This window comes from Triturus cristatus, chromosome 11, assembly GCF_964204655.1.
Source record: "Triturus cristatus chromosome 11, aTriCri1.1, whole genome shotgun sequence".
Lineage (NCBI taxonomy): Eukaryota > Metazoa > Chordata > Amphibia > Caudata > Salamandridae > Triturus > Triturus cristatus.
In genome coordinates this window covers 388,064,922-388,073,730 of record NC_140594.1, presented here as the reverse complement: position 1 = coordinate 388,073,730, position 8,809 = coordinate 388,064,922, and the positions used below count along the sequence as shown (strand labels likewise).

The 8,809-nt window shown below is 47.2% G+C and overlaps 1 protein-coding gene across 1 annotated transcript in view; it reads left to right on the top strand.

Annotated features, from left to right (window-relative positions):
* The first annotated feature begins 329 nt into the window (after positions 1-329).
* Positions 330-8,809, top strand: part of LOC146784243 (uncharacterized) — a 447,745-nt gene continuing 439,265 nt past the window's right edge. The window contains exons 1-2 of the mRNA XM_085634738.1: positions 330-559; positions 1,165-1,223. The gene's annotated coding sequence lies outside the window, so the exon portion shown is untranslated. The remainder of the gene's footprint in view (positions 560-1,164; positions 1,224-8,809) is intronic.

Genomic DNA, 8,809 nt, shown 5'->3' with positions numbered 1-8,809 from the left:
AGTGGTTGCTAGGAGGGAGATAAAGTGCTGATGAGAAAGGAGGCGTCTGGATAGAGAAGAGACTGAATAGAGTAACCTGTTTCGTAGAGTGAAGAATATGTAGAGGAAGTATAGCGGTTAAGATAAAATAGTGACAGTTCAGTGGTTGTGTGGGATTAGGAGCAGTCAGAAGTTTGGTGAGTAGAGTGGAGGTGGCTGCAGGCAGCTGTAAAGGAGAGAGGAGGATTTCAGGACATAAATATAGGGGGAGACAGAGATAGGTGAACCAAAAGACTGACGAGCAAGATAAGCAAGTGAGACTGAAAAAAGGAAAGTAAAGGCTGAGAAAAGAACCGTCAGAGAGGCTCAGGGGAATAGAACAGCAGGGTAGAGAGAGACCGAGTTGAAGAAATAGAGAAAAGGTAGGAGCCTGAGGATAGAGCGCAGAATTTAGGAAACTGAAAATAGAGGGCAAGGCCACAGGAGACACAGAATAAATAAAGAATTGGAGAGTGACAGGAGCTAGAAGCGAGACTAGCACCAAAAAAGAGAGGTCTCACCATAGCTAACTGACTGAAAGGTAGGTGCAGAGTACACTTGTAAAGTGCAGTTCATGAATGTTGTCATTATAACTTATCTTTAACACCCAGCTGTGCCTCTGATCAAAATCTTGCCCTCTGACCTTTAGCATAGCCTTTGAATTTCTAGATAGGTTAGGCACCTACAGCAAAAGCTGGTAATTTAGTCTTGGCACCGTGCCTGACCCTTCAGGTAGTTCATACACCCCTGATGTTTGGCTCATTTGTACAACTCTCCCCACTGTAATGACATAACTTTTACCAACTATATTAGAGTCTCTGTATGCGCCCTTCACCCCAGGGTACCTGTTGGATGTGCCTATTAAAACTTAAACTTCAGGGTGTTGACAGCATCATGTCGAAGTATCCATTTTGAGCATTCCTCAGAGGAGACTGTTTCTCCTAAATCTATGCCTAGGGTCTATGATTATAAGTTCTGATGTAGGTTTCTGGAAGGTGATTTGTGTACTCTTGAACTTTCTCTTGAAGGATATGTAGTATTTTTCCTCTTCACTCATTCTGGATTGTACCACAGTCTGGCTCTAGAAGAAGTCTGCTAATTCAATTTGCCTGAGCACCATACAGTTTCTTTCTTAATATCTTTCAGCTTGACATGAAGAAGAAGAAACCTAATCCGGTAGGGAAAGGCAGGAAATCAATTCAAAGGTAAGATCCACAGACCCCCCTTTTTCTATATTAATACGCAGACAAATGCATGCCCATAAAATGATACAGTGCCAAATGAACAAAATTCCAAACCAATCACCGGAACCACTGAAAAAGCAAGAAGGCACCAAAGGTGTCCACCACTGGTCTTTCTCTATGTGGAATAGCCAGATCTATGGTGGCCTTTCTGACTGTATCAGACTGAGTGATGGTTAGTACTTCTACAAGATTAGTATCCTTTGACTGTGAGTCTTCCACAGACACTAACTGGAGAGCGAGAATAGGCAGAGTATATGGTGGCAGTGGCTCCCTACAGTGGAGCTAATAGAGTCAGACAGTAGACTAAGTAATGCTGTGCTTCCGATTCTGGATAGCTTTCAAGTGCTAACATATACTATGCTTACTAGTAACTGTTCATCTCTTAGTGATGATTTTATTTTAACTTTTCTCCTGACATTTAACCTCAAAGTCCATGCCTGTAGTGGGAAAACGAAGCATCACATATAAAAATAGTATGGAAAAGACATTGATGGCCAAGTCATAGAAAATATTCTGTTCCCTAAAGTTATTCTCTGCTCTTGGGGTTAGCTCCACAAGTAAGCTGCAGCTCTGCACTAAGCAGGCCCCAGGACAGGAGCTGATGAAAAGAAAGGAAACGAGGACAAAAATAGCATCAATTTCTTGTCTTATGATAGCATGGGCAAGGAGGCATGGGATATCTCCTTCAGTTAGATCCCAAGCCAAGGTCAGATCAGCCTCATAGGTTGAAGAAGTTCTGGGAAGAGTGGTAGTGAAACAAGAGCTAAAGATTTGTATTTGTTTTTTAGCAATGTGGGAGATTAGTGATGAAACAATAAAATTAAACTGTAGCCCATTTTTGCCTTCCCCACTCTTGGGTGGTGACTTCTGTTTACAGAAAGTGGTACCAGTCTGTACAAGAGTTGGAGAAGAGTGGGATGTTAGGAATGGAATGGAAGAATGTGGGGATGGAATGTGAATGCTGGGGGGATTCCAGTGGATGAACAGGGAGCAAGCTGGCACTGTCGTTACCAATTGAACATATCTTATGGAAATAAAGTATTGTCCACATGCCGTAACAATGGCAACGAGGATGGGAGCGGTGTTGGCAGAGGCGGTGATATTGACGGGGCAGTTGATCCCTGCGTCCTGTGGTGGTTGTGGCATAGGAATATAAGAACCTGCACAAATTGCTGTTTAAGGTGTCTGAGGCTGTGTGGCCGGGGTGGAGAAGTGCAGGAGCCAGCAGCGGCATAAGAGGTGTTATGGCCGGAGTAGTTTCCCGGCAGTTCAGCGCTTAGCCTTGCAGAGAGGATCAGAGGCGGGTCAGAGGGGAAGGAGTCGCGGCCTAGCGGTGTGACGCAGCAGTGTGGGAGAACTCACAGCTGTGCTTGTGACGCAGCAACTTGGGAGGAGCCACAGCTGGATACCAGCAATTGTTGTAATCATTGTTCCTGGGCAACAGGTAGCTTTGCACACTGTGATCAGCATTGCAGTGGTGAATTGATGAATGCGGCCTAGAGGTGGTGACGCAGCGGTCTAGTGTTCCTGATATCGTCAATAGGTGGCTATTTCGCCCACCGTTGGCAATAGCGATGCAAGAATCAAAAGAACCCCCCCAATGTCATGCAATCGTTGTGAAATGGATGAGAGTGAATGTGATGTAGCGTTTACTTGTGAGTATTTGATGTGTGGCAAGGGCATGGAGATAAAAAATGGTCTGGAGTTGTCAGAAGTGAAATGGGTGCAGGAGATGAAAGATGCAGCATTGTTGGCCATAAAAAAATTATATTTCAAAAGGATGGCCATCAGAGCAAGGCGAATGTTGTACGTTCTGGAAAGTGAAGGAGGAATTATCTGTTTGTAATTATGTTAATATGAGAGGAGATAAGATTACACCTCCTATTGGGGTACGAGAGATCATTGTCAAATTGGGACATGAAGGCCATGGAGGGATGTCAAGCACGAGAAGAAAAGTCAAAGAAAAATGTTGATGGCCAGGTCCGGATGGTATGGTGGATTGATGAGTGAGAGGGTGTAGTGCTTGTAGGTCAAGTGATAAGGCTGTTGAACCTGTAGTTGTACCTTTACAAACCATATAATTGGCAGATGGACCATGGCGGAAATTGGCAACAGATTGGATGGGGCCTTTTGCCGCATTACCGTCCAAGGAGGTGTATGCCGTTGTGCTCATTGACTACCAAATGGCCAGAGGATTACGTGCCTGCACCGTCTGCTTTTACGATTAGTGCATAATCCCAAAATACAATATTCGAGTGCATCACCTCCTGCCACCGGAGCCACTTCATTCAGTATTTGTAGTACTTTTTTCCCAAAAGTGTACTGATCATGGGTGTTGGACTTGGCCCTTTTTGCAGGGTCATCCCTGAACTTTTTGCCTTCCTCCTATATTTTGTCTGACCTGTTTGTGTTGGTTCTATGACTCTGGGCACTTTACCACTGCTGATCAGTGCTAAAGTGCATATGCTCTCCCTATTGTAAATTGATGTATGAATTAGTGATTCCATGATTGGTTGGTTTGGTTTACCTGTCAGACCCTAGTACAGTGCACCAGGAGTGCCCAGGGCTGGTAATCCAAATGCTGCTGGTGGGCTTGCAGCACTGGTTGTGCCACCCACAGAAGCAGCCTGTAAAATTGTGTCTAAGGCTTGCCATTGCGGAGCCTGTGTGCAGTCTGGTACTGCCATGCTGATTGGGGGCAAGTGCACCCACTTGCCAGTCCCTAAACGTATGTTAGTTAATGTTACTACAGAGGTGGTTATTGATTTCCTGGAAGATATTTTTCTAGATAATTTGTTCTGGAAACATTGGTTTCAGATAACGGTGTGCAACTTTTGTCAAGTAAGATGCAGTCTTTCTTGAAAATGTGTGACACCACCCGTGTGTGGGTGTCTTAGTACCATCCAGAAGGAAATGGCCAGGTTGGACACTTCAATAGAGTCATTAAGGAGACTATTCAATTGGCATTAAAGTCTGGGTTATCCTGGAAGCATGCTCTTCAAACTATGTTGTTATCATACAGGATTACCGCCCATTAAGTGGCTGGCAGAGTACTATTTGAAGTGTTTAGGGGAAGAAAGCCTTCCTCAAAACTTGTACCATGGTGGTTGAAGAATAGGAAGGAAGCAAGGGGAAGGTCAAAGATTGATCTCCAGATAAAAAATGTAGAAGCTTATCAGACGCAGGTTAGGAACAGGTTTAACAACAGTAAGAAGATGCCTGACATATCTGTTGATCAGTATGTGCACATGAGGAGACTTTGTTTCATGAAGAAAGGTGCATCTTGTTGATCTGATCTATTGAGGGTTTTTTGAGGTGCTTTTAAACTTGAGGATGAAGATGTGAGTGGGTACATTATGGGGAAGATGTGTGTCCAAGGGTTGAACTTAGTTCTAGCGTGAGTGAGGTGATTGAGGATAATGGTGGAGTTCAAGGAAATCTGGAGGTACAAATGCGTCCGAGTGCGAGGGAGAAAAAGATACTGAGTCACCTTAAAGATTTCATGATGGTATGAAGTGTTGATTCACTGTTCATTTTTTTTTTTAAACAGATTTTTTTAATTTTCGCAAACAGTAAATCATAACAAAAGAAGCACACCAAATATCAGTGCCAGAATCACTTATATATGGCCAGTGTTATCGCAGTTATACTTTGGTTAAAGTCTTTAGCAATAGATACATTAACACTTCGGGACAAAAGTCCAGGCAGTCAACTGAACATACAATATACATATCTCCATTGTCGTAGTAATTCAAAACAAACAAAAGGACAAATAACACATGGTACCGACCTGCCACCCATAAGATAATAACTGCCCTGGCCCACCCCCTCCCTAATCAGACTCACTGCTGTATTAACATAGGTTGGAGTGCGGCAGGCCCAATGAGTTCAGCCCAGCAAGTATCTTTGTCGAACTGTTTAGGCTTACGTTTTCATGGCACTAATTGGGTACACACAGGGTCTGTTATATATCTGCTCACATATATTTGCTATACAGCCTATTAGTTTTACTAAGTCATCAGTGCAGTAAAGGTTCGGTGGCAGTAAACCGTTCCAATATCCCATTCCATTCCAATGAAATGGGGTTCTTGCGTAGGCCTCTATTTTCTTCTCGTTTGACCTCCATGCTTTCGGCTCTGCCCCATCTAACAACCTCATTATGCCATCCCAGTGCTGTTGGGGGCAATGCAGATTTCCAGCGCATCCTGAAACGTGCCTGCACCGTCTGCTTTTACGATTAGTGCATAATCCCAAAATACAATATTCGAGTGCATCACCTCCTGCCACTGGAGCCACTTCATTCAGTATTTGTAGTACTTTTTTCCCAAAAGTCTACTGATCATGGGTGTTGGACTTGGCCCTTTTTGCAGGGTCATCCCTGAACTTTTTGCATTCCTCCTATATTTTGTCTGACCTGTTTGTGTTGGTTCTATGACTCTGGGCACTTTACCACTGCTGATCAGTGCTAAAGTGCATATGCTCTCCCTATTGTAAATTGATGTATGAATTAGTGATTCCATGATTGGTTGGTTTGGTTTACCTGTCAGACCCTAGTACAGTGCACCAGGAGTGCCCAGGGCTGGTAATCCAAATGCTGCTGGTGGGCTTGCAGCACTGGTTGTGCCACCCACAGAAGCAGCCTGTAAAATTGTGTCTAAGGCTTGCCATTGCAGAGCCTGTGTGCAGTCTGGTACTGCCATGCTGATTGGGCAAGTGCACCCACTTGCCAGTCCCTAAACCTTCCCTTTTCTTCATATCAGACACCCCTATGGTAGGCCCAAGGGCAGGGTGCATTGTATGTATAAGGTAGGACATTCCTTGGTGTGTGTGGCATGTCCTAATAGTGAATTACAGCCATTTTCGTGTTTCACTATTGCAAGGCTACCTGTTCCCCATAGGCCAGAATGAGCAGTTTGATTATTACATTTTATAATCCTAACTGACTCAGGGAACATGGTAGAAATTCGAGTTTAGTATGCCTGAACTCAGAATGATAAAATACATCTTTTAGTGAAGTTGGTTTTAACATTCTGTGTTTGAAAATACCACTTTTAGAAAGTAGGTATTTTCTTGTCTAACCATCCAAACCTGCCTCTGCTAGGTTGTGTATTCCTTGTATGGAGTTTGAGTGACAGGGGCTGGGGAATTCCAGAGGACTGGGGAATTCCCGGAAACAGGGTGAGTCAGCACAGGGCTGAATAGAGAGATCTCCATGTAGATGGGAGGGAGGAGTTGCACTTGGGACCTGAATAGGGATGTGCCTTCCCTCCACAATGTTGGCTCCACCTCATGTGGTGCGTCTGATGTCTCTGCCCTGCACTCTGAAAGGAAAGAATGAGTCATGTAAACAAAGTGCTCCAAGACTGACCAGAACTGGTTTGGACTAGGCAAACGCCTCTCTGCCTTCAGAGAACAAAGAGAAACTGGGTATAAATATTGGGACCCAAACCCAAGAACTTTAGATCACTTTTGGAACAAGAAGAAACCTTTACTGAGGAGCGGAACCTGAAGAAACTGAGGAGAGACTATCCCTAAGCTGAAGTGCTGCTTGGGGGATTGGCCTGCAGTGGTTTGCCTGACTGACAAAGGAAGGAGAAGAGACTTTGCGTGCTTATTTCAACTTATAAGGATCTCCAAGGGCTTGAGAGAAGAGCTTGCCTCCTGCTGAAGTCTCAGGGACAACAGACTTCAACCACCAGCTCCCCAAGTGTTCTTTGGAAGTGCCTGCTGCTGTTTTGGGCCTTCTGAGGGACTGCGTGTTGCAAGGAGCTGGAAGCGCGACTCAAGAGGAAGAAACATGTCGCTGCTGCCGTTGCATCTTGGATGTCGCCGCTGTAGCTGTCATATTGCACAGCATAGAGAGAAGTGTCTCGCAACGCCGAAGAAGCGTGTCGCCTTCGCAGCCGTTGGGCTGTTGCATTGCACCGCATCACAAGAAGTGTCTCGCATCGAGGAAGAAGCGTGTCGCCGTCGCTGCTGCTGCCATCGCATCTTGGATGTCGCCGCTGTAGCTGTCGTATTGCACCGCATCAAGAAAAGCGCCTCGCATCCACGGAGAAGCGTGCCTCCGTCGGAGCTGCTGTCGTCGCATCACGGAACAAGGGTGTCGCCGCTGCAGTTGTCGCATCAAGCGGAAGCATCTCGCAACGTCGGAGAAGATTGTCGCCGCCAAAGCCGTTGTCGTCGCATCACTGGACAAGGGTGTCGCCGCTGCAGCTGACGCATCGAGCCGAGATCTCTCGCAACATCGGAGAAGTCTGCCGCATCAGGAAGATCTTCACGTCTTTATTTCTTTCGTTGCAACGCTTTCGTTGCCCTGCGTATCGCATCTAAAGGTACATTGACTTAAAGTGTCAATCAATCAGGACATTTGTATAGCGTGCTACTCACCCGCGAGGGTCTCAAGGCGCTGGGAGGTGGGTGCCGCTACTGCTCGAAAAGCCAGGTCTTGAGGTGCTTCCTGAAGGAGAGATGGTCCTGGGTCAGACGAAGGGGGGTGGGGAGGGAGTTCCACGTCTTGGCCGCGAGGTAGGAGAAAGATCTTCCTCCGGTGGTGGTTCTGCGAATCCGTGGGATGATGGCGAGGCTGGTGGAGCGGAGCTGGCGGGTAGGTGTGTAGAACGTGAGGCGGGTATTGAGGTATTCGGGGCCCGCGTCGTGGAGAGCCTTGTGTGCGTGGGTGAGGAGTCTGAAGGTGATCCTCTTGCTGACGGGGAGCCAGTACAGGTCTCTCAGGTGAGCAGAGATGTGGCTGTGTCGGGGAATGTCCAGGATGAGTCGTGCAGCTGCGTTCTGAATGTGCTGGAGTCTTTGCTGTAGTTTGGCGGTGGTCCCAGCGTAGAGGGCGTTCCCGTAGTCTAGTCGGCTGGTGGCGAGGGCCTGGGTGACTGTTTTCCTGGTTCCAGTGGGGATCCACCAGAAGATCTTTCGGAGCATGCGGAGGGTGTTGAAGCAGGAAGATGTAACGGCGTTGACTTGCTTGGTCATCGTGAGGGAGGAGTCAAGGGTGAAACCCAGGTTGCGTGCGTGGTCCGTGGGCTTGGGGGCGGTGCCCAGAGCAGGGGGCCACCAGGAGTCGTCGCAGGCGGAGGGGGATGGTCCGAGGATCAGGACTTCCGTTTTGTCTGAGTTCAGCTTCAGACTGCTGAGATTCATCCATTCCGCGACATCTTTCATTCCTTCCTGGAAGCTTGCTCTGGCGGGGTCGTTGGTGAGGGAGAGGATCAGTTGGGTGTCGTCGGCGTAGGAGATGATGTTAAGGTTGTGTTTGCGTGCGATGGCTGCGAGGGGGTTCATGTAGATATTGAAGAGGGTGGGGCTGAGCGAGGATCCTTGGGGTACGCCGCAGATGATCTTGGTGGCCGCTGCGCGGAAGGGCGGGAGACGGACTCTCTGAGTTCTGTCGGAGAGGAAGGAGGTGATCCATTCCAGGGCCTTCCCTTGGATCCCGGCGTGGTGGAGGCGGGTGGTCAGGGTGCGATGGCAGACAGTGTCGAATGCGGCCGACAAGTCGAGGAGGATGAGGACGGCAGTTTCACCGTTGTTGA